We start from the raw sequence: 15,514 nt of genomic DNA on the forward strand, positions 1-15,514 counted from the left end.
CTCTGCTGTCAGCACAGAGCCCACTTCAGATCCTCTGTCCCCCTCTCACTCTGCCCTTCCCCCACTAGTGCTCTCTCTCTCAAAACTAAATAAACATTAAACAAAACAAAACGAGATCTCATCCCTTGAAGAGCTTTTCGTCTTGTAGGCAAGATACACAAATAAACATGAATTAAGATCATTATGGATGGTGCACTATGTGAGTGAGAAGAAGAATGTCTAAATCGGATTGGAGAATGTAGGAACACTTCCTGGGGAAGCAATGCTTGAGCTGAGTTTTGAAGAAGTAGGAGTTACACAGACAAAAATGAGAAGGTCATTCCACACAGAGTGGGTAGCATGTGCAAAAGCAGAGTGGCATGAAACGACTGAAAGTTTAGGGAACAACAGATAGTTCAGGACAACTGGAGCAAAGGGTGTAGGGTGGCGGGAGGCAGCAGATGGGGTGAGAGAGGCAGGCGGAGGCCAGATCATGATGAGCCGTGGGCGTCATGCTTAAAGAAAGTGAACTTTACCACCAAAAATATGGTCAACCACTGAAAAAATTCACGGAGAGGTGAATCAAAACTGGGTTTATGTTTAGAAAGAGTACACTGGGCATAATGTGAGGAGAGGATTGTAGAGGCACAGCCTGGAGGCAGTGGGTTCCATTTGAGATCCCTACAGTAATCCAGACTGGAGAAAAATGAGAGTCCGAGCTAAAGTAATGGAATGAGGAGGGAAAGGTGGATATAAGAGCCATTTAGGAGGTAGAGCTTGCAGGGTGGGAGTAGAGAGTGGGCAGTGAAGGAAATGAAACACTCCAAGATGATTCCCATCCAACGAGGTAGATGACATTGCCATTCATTGAGAGAGAGAACACAGGAGAAGATGCAGGTTTGAGATGGGAGTTGAATGTGTAGACGTGATACCTTCCCTGTAGGACTTATTCAGTCTCATTGTCTGTGATTCGTCTCAGTAGAGATGTCCAAGAGACCGTTGAATATGTGGATCTGGATTATAAATATAAGTTGGAAAGAATGACAAGACTGCTAGTTGTTCTCTATTGCCTTTTATTCTTTGGTACTAGAATTCCATCCCTTCCCTTTTTGGCTGAGTATATGGACACCCAGAATAAAAGCTACATTTCCCAGCCCCTTTGACAACTGGGAGTGGTCTTATGACTAAGATCTTGATGATGGAATGGAAGTGCAGTGTCATGTGAGAAGTTCTGAAAACCTTACTTTAGATTCAGCCCACATATACACTGTGCCCCCCTTCTGCACCTGTCCCTTCCTCCATTTTCCTGCCTGGAAGATAAATTGCCACCCTGGACAGTAAGGTTGAGACCACTCACAGGAGAACAACGAGAGAGAAGGATCCTGGGCAGGCCATCACTTTGCACTCCTCTAGAAGGGATCACTCATGCTGTATGTGTGGATAACACTCCCTGGAGTTGCACAGTGCACAGCCTGTGTAAATGGAGCCCCAGGGCCTGGGTTCCTGACATCACAGAGTTTCATAACAGCTCTGGATTATTTGCTCAGGCTTTTATGTGAGAAAGAAAATATTCCAAAACTTCTCATTTGTTTAAGTTTTTAAACTAACAGTATTTTAGTTTTCTCTCAGTTGCAGTAATATCTAATCCTAAATCACACAAGGAAGGAGTCACCAACCCATGGGAGAGAGTTGAAGCCACAGGGATGGATCCAGCCACCTAGGTGCTATGTACAGTGTGAGAGGAGCAGAGGACAATCATAGGCCCCAGAAGGCAGGAACTTGAGGGGCCCCTCAGACTCTTTCTTCCATCGGTTCTGGAACATTCTTCGCTCTTTGTTCTTTTCCTTCCCACCCTACCTCTGGGAGGAGAACTTGTCTTCTCTACTCATCCAGTGCCCTTCTGTCACAGATGTCATGCTCTAACCGTAAAGTCCCGCAGTGGGTGTGGCAAGAGGAAAGCAGGAGAAGTGATTTTAACAGCTTTATTGAGATATAATTTATGTAACACACAGTGCAGTCCTTTAAAGTGTACAATTGAAGGACGACTGGGAGGCTTAGGCCATTGAGCATCGGACTCTTGATTTCAACTCAGATCATGATCTCACGGTTGTGAGATCGAGCCCCGCGTCCGGCTTTGTGCTGGGCATGTAGCTGCTTGAGATTCTCTCTTTCTTCCCCCCGCCCCCCATCCCTCCCCTGCTCTCTGTTTCTCAAAAAAAGAATAAGGTGTCCAATTAAATGTTATTATACTATTTTCACAGAGTTCGTCAGCCATCACCACCATCTTAATTTTAGAATGTTTTTTATGCCACAGAAAGAAATGGGATGAGGCATCCATTAGTAGCTGCTTGCCAGCCATGGCAATAATTTTTTTTTAATGTTTTTTTAAAATTTATTTTTGAAGGAGAGAGAGACAGAGCATGAGTGGGGGAGGAGCAGAGAGAGAAGGAGACGCAGAATTCAAAGCAGGCTCCAGGCTCTATGCTGTCAACACAGAGCCCAACGCAGGGCTCAAACTCACGAACTGTGAGATCGTGACTTGAGCTGAAGTCAGACGCTCAACAAACTGAGCCACCCAGGCACCGCGGCAATGATTTTTAACTGGGTCATTGGTGGTCCCTTTTAAATCTGAAGCAAGACAAGTGGTGAAACCAATGCCTTAGGCATAGAAAGGCAGAGAACGATAACGCCGAGGACACTGAGGTTCAGAGAGTTTCAGTTACCTGCACAAGGTGACAACAAAGAGGTGGCAGAACCCGGTCATCTGCTCTCCCCCCAGCGCCCTTTGACTTTGCTGAAAAATGCTGTAAGCATTCCGTAAGGACTCTTTGAATCCAGTGATAAGGTACCATGAGAGAATAATGACCTTTCTTTTCTTTAGAAATAATTTCGGACTTACAACAATGTTGTAAGAATACTGCAAAGAACTCCGACATGCCCTTTGTTCAGATTCCTCCATTGTTAACATTTACCACGTGTCTCTCATTCTCTTTGCATATATATATATATATATATATATATATATATATATACATACAGACTTTATTTTTTCTGAACAATTTGAGAGGAAGTTGTAAACATAATGTCCTATTATCCCTTAATACTTTATTATGCAATTCCTTCAAACAAAAACATTCTCCCAGGTAACTACAGTGCAAACACGGATACAATGTTACCATCGAATCCACAAACAACATTTGAATTTTACCATCTGTCCCAATGATATCCTTTATGGGTCTAGAATCCGATCCAGGATTATGGGTTGCATTTAATTTTCAGATCTCTTTGGTCTCCTTAGCCTTTCCTTGTCCTGCGTGTCTCTGACATTTGCAAAGAGAACAGCCCATTGTTTTGTGGAATATTCCTCAATGTGATTTTGTCTGATACTTTCTCCCAATTAACTTTAGGTCATGCGCTTTTAGCAGGGCCACCACAGAGGAATGCTTTGTTCTTCTCAGTGTATCGTATTAGGGGTACATGATGTCTGTTTACCCTATTAAGCTGGTTAAGCTGGTTTTTACCAAATTTCTCTATAGTAAAGTTAACTAATAAGTACTTTGTACTAAAACACACTCTCAAATACAGAGAACAAACTGGTGGTTACCTGGTTACTGGAGGGGAGCTGCATGGGGGGATGGGTGAAATAGGTGAAGGGGATTAAAAGAACACTTATCATGATGAGCACTGCGTTTAGAATTATTGAATCATCACATTGTACGCTGAAACTAAGGTAACACTATATGTTAATTATACTTCAATTAAAAAAAAAGTCTTCTCGGGGCGCCTGGGTGGCTCAGTCGGTTAAGCATCCGACTTCAGCTCAGGTCACAATCTGGCGGTCCGTGAGTTCGAGCCCCGCGTCGGGCTCTGTGCTGACAGCTCAGAGCCTGGAGCCTGTTTCCGATTCTGTGTCTCCCTCTCTCTCTGACCCTCCCCCGTTCGTGCTCTGTCTCCCTCTGTCTCAAAAATAAATAAACGTTAAAAAAAAATTAAAAAAAAAAAGCCTTCTCAAAAAATAAGCATTTTGTACTTATTAAGAAGGAATTAATAAATATTCCATTGGTAGTTTCTATGAGATGTAAATATTCTCTTTCTCATCACATTTTCATCCACTAGTTCTAGTATCCATTGATGCATCTTGCCTAAATCAATTTTTATTATGATGATTTCCAAAAGGTGCTTTTCTTTTTTTATTAAAAAATTTTTAATGTTTATTTATTTCGGGCAGGGAGGGGCAGAGAGAGAGGGAGACACAGAATCCGAAGCAGGCTCCAGGCTCTGAGCTGTCAGCACAGAACACAATGTGGGGCTCAAACTCACGAACTGTGAGATCATGACCTGAGCCGAAGTTGGATGCTTAACCGACTGAGCCACCCAGGTGTCCCCAAAGGATGCTTTTCTAATTCCATCATTATTTCTGTATTTATTAGCTGGCATTGCACTGTGAAGTGGAGTCCTTTTTCACTTATTTGTTTGTATAATTTTAGACTCATGGACTCCAATTTTATTTATAATGGATTAATGTACTCATCTTGATATTTAGTTTTTAACATTAAAAATTTTTTATTTAGAGAGAGAGAGAGAGAGAGAGAGAGAGAGAGCACAAGTGGGGGAGGGGCAGAGAGAGAGAGAGAATCTTAAGCAGGCTCCACGCTCAGCACAGAGCCCAATGTGGGGCTCAATCCCACAACCCTGGCATCATGACCTGAGCCAGAAACAAAAGTTGCACATTCAGCCAACTAAGCCACCCAGGCACCCCCATCTTGATATTTGTTTTGATTCTTAGTTGTCCTCAATTTGGCCAATGGGAGACCCTCCAAGTTGGGTCCTGGCTGATAAGTCCTCCCCATTCCTGAGCATTACCTCAATTTCTGGCACAACAAGATGTTCTGGCTTCATCCCAAACCTTCACTGTCCTCACCCCCATATTAGTTCCTATGGCTGCTGTAACAAATTATCTACAACAAATTGTGGCTTAAAACAACAAAATTTATTCTCTCACAAGTTTGGAGGCTGGAGGTCTGAAATCAGTATCACTGGACTAAAATCCAGATATCAGCAGGATGAAGATCCCCCAGAGGCTCTAGGAGAGAATTCATCCCTAGCCTTCTCCTTAACTTCTGGTGGCTGCTGGCATACCTTGACTTGTGGTCACATCACTCCACTGTCCACCTCTTTGGTGACATTCTTTCCTCCTCTTCTGCCTGTAATCTCTTTCTGCCTCTCTCCTGCCCAGATAATATGGGATACTCTCCGCATTTTGGGGAGAAACTCAATCATATCTGCAAAGATCCTTTTTCCAAATAAGATAGCATTTATAGGTTCCAGGGATTAAGATGTGATCAGATATCATTTGGTGGGCCATTTTTTAGCCTACCATGCCCTGGAATCCGTCATTTCTTGAAAAAGTGCTGGTTCCTTTTTAACAGATCTGGTATCTTCTACACATATTTAGAAGTCAAGATGTGGATTCCAGGTATCCTTGGATGTTTTACATCCAGGCACTGTGCAGATAGAGCTAGAAAATTATACAGGTAAATGGAAAAACAGAATAGAATAGAATAGAATAGAATAGAATAGAAACGTGGGGATGTATGTCTGTATATATGTATGCCTATGTAAGCATATATCTACATATACACACATAATACATATAAATTTCATTTATCTATTTACATAAAAAACAAGGAGTTCACATAGATAACTTCAATTCCACTCCAGCACTACAGAGCTAACTCTAGCCTTCTTCCTTCCTGTATCTGTTGTTGTTATTGCTGTTTATTTATTTGAAAGAGAGAGAGAGTGAGCACAAGCAGGGGAAGGGCAGAGGGACGGAACCAGAGAATCCAAAGTGGGCTCTGAACTGACAGCAGTGAGGCCGATGTGGGACTCGAACTCATGAACCGTGAGATCACGACCTGAGCCGAAGTCGGATGCTTATCTGACTGAGCCACCCAGATGCCCCAAAGCACCTTTATTTGTGACCTCACGTTTGTTATGCTCAGAGAGATGTCCTCAAGTTCCAGAAATGGGAGAATGGTTTTTACAATCTGACATCCTCGAAAGCTTCCACCCTAAAAGCTTCAAGACGACAGTGAAGGGTTCAGAAGTTCCCCTACACGGCATACATATTCACATTTGGTGCTGCGTTTTCTCATCCTTTAAAAAAAACATGAATTGCCAGACATGCTGAATGTTGAATTGCTTATAGACATATTTTTTTTTCAGTTGGATGAACACCTTCATAGAAGACCCTGGGGAAAACAATTTTAAAATCCACTCAGAGACACTAACAGATGATTTTGCCCCTCACTAACTCCCATTCTGATGTTCCTAATGGGAGGAAGGGTGGCGTTCAGCTGTTCCATTTCAATTCTACACAAACATCGGATTTATAGTGCTATTGTGTAATATCATTGTCTAATCCTAAAGAGGTTTTCCTATCAGGAAATAGAGATTGGGTGGTGGTGCGGTGGCAATCAGAGGGAAATTAGTGGATTACAGTGCATTTGGGGGATTCTTCCAAAGTTCTTCAGGCACAATTTTGGTCTTTGCTCTTGGGATTAAAAAAAAAAAAAAGTGTGTGTGTGTGTGTGTGTGTGTGTGTGTGTGTGTGTGTGTGTGGCTATCTTAGCTGTTGCAATCCCTGGGCTGCTTACGCATTAATAACATTCCAAAAATGCAACAGATTTTGTTTTTTCTGCTATTCGTATGCCAGGCATCTGGGGTGAGACAAGGAAAATGGAAACCTGAAAGCCTCCTGAAACTGTGCAATGAAGACGATAGCTTTTGATGGCTGGGGATTGGGTCTAATTTTCCTTTTCACTTACAAAGCTTCAGAAATTAAAGGGAGAACATTTAAAAAGGGGGAAAAAACCCTCTAAGTGCTTCATACCACAGTTAAAAAAAAGGAAGATGTATGTCAGGACACAGAGGAAATGACAAGGCATATTTGCAGTAATCAAGGCTTTGTTGCAGGGTCCACATATGTGGTGTGACAATAAAGCAAAGAGAAATTTCTTTAACACAGTACAACTTAAACGTTCAAAGGAGTTGTATCCACTTTAAATGGCCACCCAGCGAGCCCGTACACAATTCTAAGGAGAATATATCATCTTGCCAAACATTTTGGAAACATCTTTTGGAGTTGACTTCAGAGCCACCTAATGAGCCACATACGATTTTAGGCTCCTGACTGTAACAGCAAATATTTTTTTCCCACCCAAACTAGAATTTCCAGCCCTTTGTTACTCCTTTTTCTTCTTCTTCTTCCTTTTTTTTTTAAGAGAAGTGGGGCAATGGGGGGTGGGCGGGGGAGTGGGGTGAATATGCATGTGAGTGGGGGAGGGGCAGAGGAAGAGGGAGAGAGAGAATCTTAAGCAGGCTCCACACCCAGTGCAGGGCTCCATCTCACCACTGTGAGATCATGATCTGAGCCAAAATCAGGAGTCACCCAGCCGCCTCTATTTTTTATTCTTCTAACTGGACTTTAAAGACTTGGAAGTTTCCAAAAAAATCCTTGTCAAATATCTCTTAATGCAATTCCAAAGAACATGTCATTAGTGATAAAACGAAATTAATAATTGCTGACCGGGCTACACACATTTTTTGTTTCCTTTTTTCCCATTTTACCAATGAGAAAACTGAGGCTCAGAGAGAGGTTAAGCCACTAGATCAAGGTCACGGTTCAATAGTGGCAGAACTTGATTTGCTGCCAGGCCACCTGCCCCCAAAGCTCCTGCTTCTTGCCCTGTGCTGCACTTAAGTGAGCCCTCCAAAATGCTTCAGGGCAATGCCATTAGCCCTGGAAACTTATGTTGACCTCCCCAGCGGCCATTTCAAAAACACAAGGCTCATTTGGTTGTATACATTCTCATTTGTTTGTTTAAAGCCGGCGTCATCATTTTATGTCAACCGCAGAGAAAACGTACAACCGAACATGTTAATGGGATGCTACCCACAAATGAAGACGGACAGTGTTAATATTACCATTTAGAACAATGATTCTTAGGAACCGAAGGTGGGGGGAGGGAGCTCAGACTCCCACGTACTGCCCACCGGAATCTGGAGGGGGCTTGGTCTGAAAACAAAGCAGTGCTTTGTTCTGGTGCCTTTGTTCCCCTTGATATTTACGTTGAATTTCAGAAAATGAGAGGAGGGCATGTGATGTTTTAAAGTTTACCAAAAGGGGTTTTAAAATGCAAGGGTTTTAAATGAATATGGAAAATATTGTAAGAAGGAGAACATAATCTGCATCAGTGTTGTGGATATCTTTGCCTCTGTACCAGAAAACCCTGGCTGGTAAAAGCCTGAGGTAAGGAGGTCAAAGAAAACACATCTTCAATCCCCATTGTTTAATAATTCAGTGCAAACCCTCCTTATTATGCCTCTAAAATCATTATTGTTCCTTGTGAAGGGAGCTGGGGAGAGGAGCTGCAGCCTCTAGGGACAGACGAAGACTGCGCCTGAGCGTGTGAAGTTCCAGGAGCTGTGGACGTTCAAACCCGCTCCCTCCTCTTGACTGAGAAATGCTGGCAGTGACAGACGAATGCTCTCGAGCATCTGTTCAGTAGACAGTTGTGAATGGCGGATTCTTCCTAAACAAATTTATAGTTGCTGTGTAAACATTTCGGTTTGATAAATAGCTCCATTTGCACTAGCCTGTTGTTTGGTCAAGCAATGTGAGTGTGTGTGGCTTTGCACCTCGGAGACGGTGAGGGTGGGTTGATTGTCCCCTGGGTGAAATGCTCCATTGGAAAATCACTGTGCATTTCACCCTCTTCAGCTGCACTATTTCTATCCCAGTTTTCTTCTGTGTTTTTCGTATTTCCAATTATTTCTAACTAGATGGTAAGAGTCGTGGGCTCCAGGGGCCATGTCTATTCCATTCACTATGCACATAGCATAATTGGCACATGGCAGGCACTCAAAGAATAAATAATCCAAAGCTCTATCCTGCTTGCTCTATCTTGCTCGGGACTCTGAGCTGGTCATTGCCCAAAGCTCATTTGACTTCACTGGGTCAAATTCCAGAGAGAGCAGGAGAGTCAATTTTCAACGATGTCTAGGCAGTATGCCACTGCCAGGCCCTTCCTGCTACCCATTTGGAAAGCAAACCACTGCTTATCCAGCTAGCTTGTCAGAAGGAAATTCACTCCACACCACCCTCAAGGGGTCTACCAATCCCCATTCTGGAAATGCAAAGTCTGGATTTTTTCTATGCCTAAAGGCTGAAGGTTGCTCCCCAACTCCCCCGACCCAGAGGTGAAATCAGGGAGGGGTGGAGCCCTGGACAGCAGCCAGTGCCATCATCATGGCCTGCAGGGACAGTTCTCCAGAGGGGGTCCTTGGTCCAAGCCAAAGAGGCCAGCCCTTGGATGGGCCGGAAGGGGAGACCAGCTGCAAACTGGGAATTGATGTGTTTGTGAGCAGATAAGAATGAGAGAGGGGATGTCAAAGCTGAAGAGAGGCAGGAGCAGGTGGGAGGCCTGGATGGAGCCAGGAGTCAGCATGGGACAAGGTCCCACATGGTCAAGAAACCCTTCTGGTCAAGCCCTCCTATGCCACCATGCTGACATGGAACATGTGTTCTAGTCATGTTTTCTGGACTATAGCCAATACTATCAAGAGAGTATTCAAAGGGGGGAAACTGAGTAAGCAAAACTGGAGGCCATGGGGTCCAGAGTGAGGGCATAGGATGATGGTTCTCATTAGAACATTAAAATCACCTGGGGAGCTTTTGAAGTCCACAGAAGCCAGACCTGACCCCTATAGATTCTTAGTTAATTGGTCAGAAGTGGGGCCCAAGCATCAGTGGGTTTTTAAAGCTCTCCAGGTGATTCTAATGTACTTGAGCCTGGCTCAGGCACAAACAGACAGGAAGCAGGGAGAATATGCTTATCCACTCAGCTTCTTGTCTTCCAGCCGAGCGCCTGCTCGTCCAGCTCACTCCAGGTACCACGACCTTGTAGCAGCCTATTCGCAGTCCAGAGAAACTGAAGGAAACTGATTGCATTAGCTCAGGTAACTGGGTTAATTGGGATGGTACCCTCTACTTTCTCCTTTTGGCAACCAGAGGATGGCCTTGAACATAAGCAATAAGGTGGAATTAGCATATAATACAGTGGCTTAACTTTAGACCAGGGTTGTCGGTAGCAAATAAAAATGCAGAACACCCAATTTGATTTTCGCTTCAAATAAAGAATGAATAATTTTAGTATATGCACCATGCAATATTTGGGGGCATATTCATAACAAAAAATTTATTCATTCATCTGAAATTCAAATTTAACAGGGCAACTTGTAATTTACCTGTGAATCCCACGTTAGACTCAAATCTTGTGTTTGACTTCAAGAGCATGACTAGATTTTTATAATAAAATTGAAAGACTGGCTTAGTGTGTATGTATTGGGTGGGTATAGGCCTCAATTTTCTGGAGATGTCCAAGTTTACACCTGCTTCACCAACATGAGTAACAGGCCTCCTTTCCCTGAAAGGTGTCTAGTTTGAATGATGAAGATGTGGTCATCCTGTTCATGGTGACCCAGGCCGAGGATGCCTGGCTGTACTCAGTAACACAAGAATTGTAGTTGGTTAGTTCCATAAAGGAGATGATCTCTGGTTTTCTTTCTGGTGGCCTGGGGTAATCGAACATGAACTCCACCTGGGTTGTTGTACCTTGCTGTACCTTGCTGTCTCACTGTAACCCTCCTCTGACTGGGGGAGGTGGACCCAGGCTGCCTGGGGCCCTGAGGGAGGCCAGGATGGCAAACCCCTCTGCTCCCAGCATGCTCTGCACCTTGCCAGCAGTGGCCAGAGCTGTAAACCGTACTCACCCCTGTGCCCACCAGATCTGGAGGCTAAGGGAGGTGGCAGTAAAACCACTTCTGTATTTACCTTTAATTGGCGTCTTTATCTGCCTTGTAAAACCACTTGTCTAGAGGAAGTGTTTAGGGTCCCGATCTTACATCCCTCCTTAGGCAGCTCCAAAGAAACCAACCCCTGACCATGGCCCCGAGTCACATATTTGTCAGCCTGCCTCCCTGGGTGTGCACCCCACCTGCCTCCCTGTGTGCATGCACACCCCACCCATTCCTGAATAGCATGTACTCCCAGAGTGTCTCTGCTTCATGCTCGGTGCCCACTGTTAGCCTCACGTTGGCCTCTTGGCTTTGAATACCGGCCTCTCTTCTCAGGTTTATCACACCTGCCTCTCCCTCCACCTGTCCCTCTGCTTGACTTAGGGCTTTATAGATCCCTGAGTTACAGCATTCTTAAAGCTATATGATACATAAGGGATACACCCTCTTTAATCTTTGGTCTCATGGGACCCGTCAGGACATTCATTACACCTGAGACCCTCAATAACCCATTCCCTACCTGTCACCCACTTGGGAGCAACATTCTTTCTGGGTGACACCATTCACAGCACAGCCATACTGCTCAGTGTCACAGACCTCACTGGCCACATCAGGCTCACTGCCTCCAGCCTGTCAACACAGAGCCCAGTTCAGGTCCTCCGTCTCCCTCTCTCTGCTCCTCCCCTGCTTGCACTCTCCCAAAAATAAGTATTTAAAAAATCATTTAAATTATTATAAGCATACTCAGTTGCTGGTCTTTGACTTGCTCTTAATATTTTTTTAATGTTTATTTATTTTTGAGAGAGAGACAGAGCACAAGCAGGGGAGGGGCAGAGAGAGAGGGAGACACAATCTGAAGCAGGCTCCAGGCTCTGAGCTGTGAGCACAGAGCCTGATGGCGGGGCTCGAACTCACAAGCTGAGCCAAAGTCAGAAGCTCAACCGACTGAGCCATCCAGGCGCCCCCTGATCTTTGACTTGCTGAACTAAATGTGGTATTACTCTCTTACTAAGCTGTCGGGGCACCTCCAGTTTCTCACAGATCAGGATGGATGATGGCAGGACGGTCCTCTCAGACAAGTCCCTGTCCAAGCTGAGTGCCCCACTCTTTCATATGGTCTAAAGTTTCATATGCACCACTGTTTCATATGGTGCAAAGAGGCTGCTCTGAGCTGCCAGACAACCCACTGCTGAGATCTGCACGTCTGGATCTCCAGGGATCTTATGTTCCCCAAATCCCTGCTGTGTACTGCCCCCACCTCCTGCAACACCACCTGTTATCCCAGCTGGATTGTTCTGACAGTTAATGCCTGGTCCCTTGTGCCCACCTCATCCTCTGTGGTCTTGGAGATTCCCCTGCTCAGCCCCACTTCTTGCCATACATGTAGTTTGACTTCCACTAAACACCTGGTCACCAGTGTGGTTTAGATTTGGCCTTCCCAAATAACTCTCAGCCAAATGCCTTCTGTGTTTCCATTCCAACAGCATGTTGTGGGTTGGGGGGTGGGAGGCAGATGGAAACTAGGAGAATGCTCAGGCAAGAGCAACCACCGAAAGGTGCTAGGGGGGAGCAGAGCAAACAGACAAGATAACCCTGTTTCCTGATAACCTTTTTTGTGCCTTTCTCCCCTTATCTCTAATTCATTGGGGCTGGAAAATGGTGACTCAAACCCCATGGTGGGGCTGAAAATAGAAAGGCCAACACAGGTTTTTCCCTACTCTAAGATGACTTAGAATATGAAACATTAAAAAAAATTGAGGCAGTGTGTTCTTTGATATTCCTAAAGAATCAATCAGTTGAATTAAGCAGATATTTAAGACATAGTTTACCAAAAACTTTAATTTGTACACTTTTTAAAAAGAGCTCGACTACTGTGTAAGGCTAGACACTAACTTACTGGAGGGCAAATTTACAACTTCCTATAAAATGAGTATATGCTATTGAACACTCAGCAAGACGAATGTTCTCTGTGTTAACTTAGCCAGCAAAGGCATAGGTTATACAAAGTCATTTCTGGTGCGTATCAACCATGTAGAACTATAAAATAAAACAATTCAGTAGCTGTTGGACCAGAGAAGAAGCATTTCTTTACTTAAAAAATTTCTTTTCATGTTTATTTATTTTTGAGAGAGAGGGAGAGACAGTGCCAGCAAGGGAGGGGCAGAGAGAGAGTGGGAGACACAGAATCTGAGGCAGGCTCTGATTCTGTCTGAGCTGTTAGCACAGGGCCCGACGCGGGGCTCAAACCCACAAACTGTGAGATCATGACCGGGGCCGAAGTTGGACGCTTTAACCAACTGAGCCACCCAGGCACCTCAAATATTTCTTTATGTTTTAGGGCCTCTCAGATGTAGCCCAAGATACTAAGTATCTCTAAATGTAATTTCTAGAATGACTTTTGTTATTGTGACACCTAAGAGGAACATCTCACACAAGGAATATGGTAATGCCACACTTGTGCATGTGCCTCTATACTTGTGTGATATTGGTTCTATGACTTTGAATTACTTTAAATTGTTTATGTTTATTTTTGAGAGAGAAAGAGAACGTGAGTGGGGGAGGGACAGACAGAGAGGGAAACACAGAATCCTAAGCGGGTTCCAGGCTCCGAGCTGTTAGCACCATTAGCACCTCGGAGCTGGAACTCACAAACCCCGAGGTCATGACCTGAGCGGAAGTCAGATGCTTAACAGACTGAGCCACCCAGGCGCCCCTGAATTACTTTAGATTCTGCCTTAGCTCCTTCCTGGCACAGTGCTTCATCGGAACTGCTCCTGCCCTGGTAAAGTACCCATGGCTCCTACATGTGTAGTGCTTGTGAACTTCATTTCCTGAGCCTCCTGATCTCACCTGCTTCATCCCTCTACCCCACCCCATTCTTTTGATAGCTTTTACTTCTAACCTGCTGCCTTTATATTATTGTGTTTTGCTCCTTCTGCTCACCTCTTAACGAGACAAAACAGCATTGGGATTCCAACTCTGCCACTTACTAATTCTTGGCAACTTGCTCAAACTGAGCCTCACTCTTCTCATCTGTGAAATAATAATAATGAACCTTCGATATGGTTACTATGAAGTTCAAAGGAGACAAAACATGGAAAGTGCTCAGAAACATGGCTGGCGCGTGGTAAGGATTCACTAGATGTTAGCTATTCTTACTACCATTTAGCTTTCCCAAGATGGCCACGGTCTGAGCCATTCTTTACATCTCTTTTGTTTGGCTTGACACATTCATGGATTGCTTTGATAGAATCCTCTCCAGGACGACCTAGCAACTTCCACACCTTTTATAGCCAGTCTTTGGAGCCAGACACAGGGTTCCTTACAGTAACAGGAGCAACCAGACAGGTATGTCTAACAATATCACCTCATTATCACAAATGCCAAATTTTATTAAGTCAAAAAGCACATTTGGAGAACTTTTTTTCTTTTTTTTACCATTTTGTTTAATTTATTATTTTTTTAAAATTTACATCCAAGTCAGTTAGCATATAGTGCAACCATGATTTCAGGAGTAGTTTCCCTAATGCCTCTTATCCATTTAGCTCATCCCCCCTCCCACAACCCCTCCAGTAACCCTCTGTTTGTTCTCCATATTTAAGAGTCTTTATGTTTTTGTTCCCCTCCCTGTTTTTATGTTATTTTTGCTTCCCTTCCCTTGTCTTCAGCTGTTCTGTGTCTTAAGTCCTCATATGAGTGAGGTCATATGATATTTGTCTTTCTCTGACTAATTTCGCTTAGCATAATACCCTCTAGTTCCATCCATGTAGTTGCAAATGGCAAGATCTCATTCTTTTTGATTGCCGAGGAATCTCCATTGTATATATATACCACATCTTCTTTTTAAAAAATTTTTAATGTTTATTTATTTTTGAGAGAGAAGAGCAGAGAGAGAGAGAGAGAGAGAGAAAGAGAGAGAGAGAGACAGAATCTGAAGCAGGCTCCAGGCTCTGAGCTGTCAGCACAGAGCCTGACGCGGGGCTTGAACCCACAAACCGTGAGATCATGACCTGAGCTGAAGTCAGATGCCTATCCAACTGAGCCACCCAGGCACCTCTATATCATATCTTCTTTATCCATTCATCCATCGATGGACACTTGGGCTCTTTCCATACTTTGGCTATTGTTAATAGTGCTGCTATAAACATCGGGGTGCATGTGCCCCTTCGAAACAGCATACCTGCGTCCATTGGATAAATACCTAGCAGTGCAATTGCTGGGTTGTAAGGTAGTTCTGTTTTTACATTTGGAGAACTTTTTATCATAAGTGTCCAATTCAAGATGATCTAATCTCGATCTTACCAAGAATATCATCTAAGACATTCTCAAAATGAGTGCATTGAAACACTTTTATAGGCAGTTACATTGATTCCATTTATGAAATTTAAATATGAATAATAACCCATGGAACTGGATAGAGGTATGCTTTCTATAATACTTCATGGTAGTTGGGAGGAACGTTATAATGACTTAGATCTGGGCATCGCAAACTTTCTTCTTAGGAAAACAGCATACATTTCACTCAGGTCCCATTTGTTGACTGTGGGATAGAATGGAAGCCTCTTCATATGTCATTGACATCGACCATCAAAGCATCTATGTTAAGCACAGGGTCTGTGTGGCAGTTTTAAAACATAGTACATTCTGCTATGTTCCACCTGTCCCTTTTGCCTGA

At 43.8% G+C, this 15,514-nt stretch overlaps 1 long non-coding RNA gene across 4 annotated transcripts in view; it reads left to right on the forward strand.

The window, feature by feature from the left end:
* The window catches only part of LOC132686184 (uncharacterized), a 70,237-nt gene that overhangs the window by 15,235 nt on the left and 39,488 nt on the right, over positions 1 to 15,514 (forward strand). For all 4 annotated transcript variants that reach the window (XR_009613497.1, XR_009613499.1, XR_009613498.1 and 1 more), the window contains exon 2: positions 9,904 to 10,002. This is a non-coding gene — a long non-coding RNA (uncharacterized LOC132686184). The remainder of the gene's footprint in view (positions 1 to 9,903; positions 10,003 to 15,514) is intronic.

The sequence above is a fragment of the Panthera onca genome, chromosome F1, assembly GCF_046562875.1.
Source record: "Panthera onca isolate mPanOnc1 chromosome F1, mPanOnc1 haplotype 2, whole genome shotgun sequence".
NCBI lineage: Eukaryota > Metazoa > Chordata > Mammalia > Carnivora > Felidae > Panthera > Panthera onca.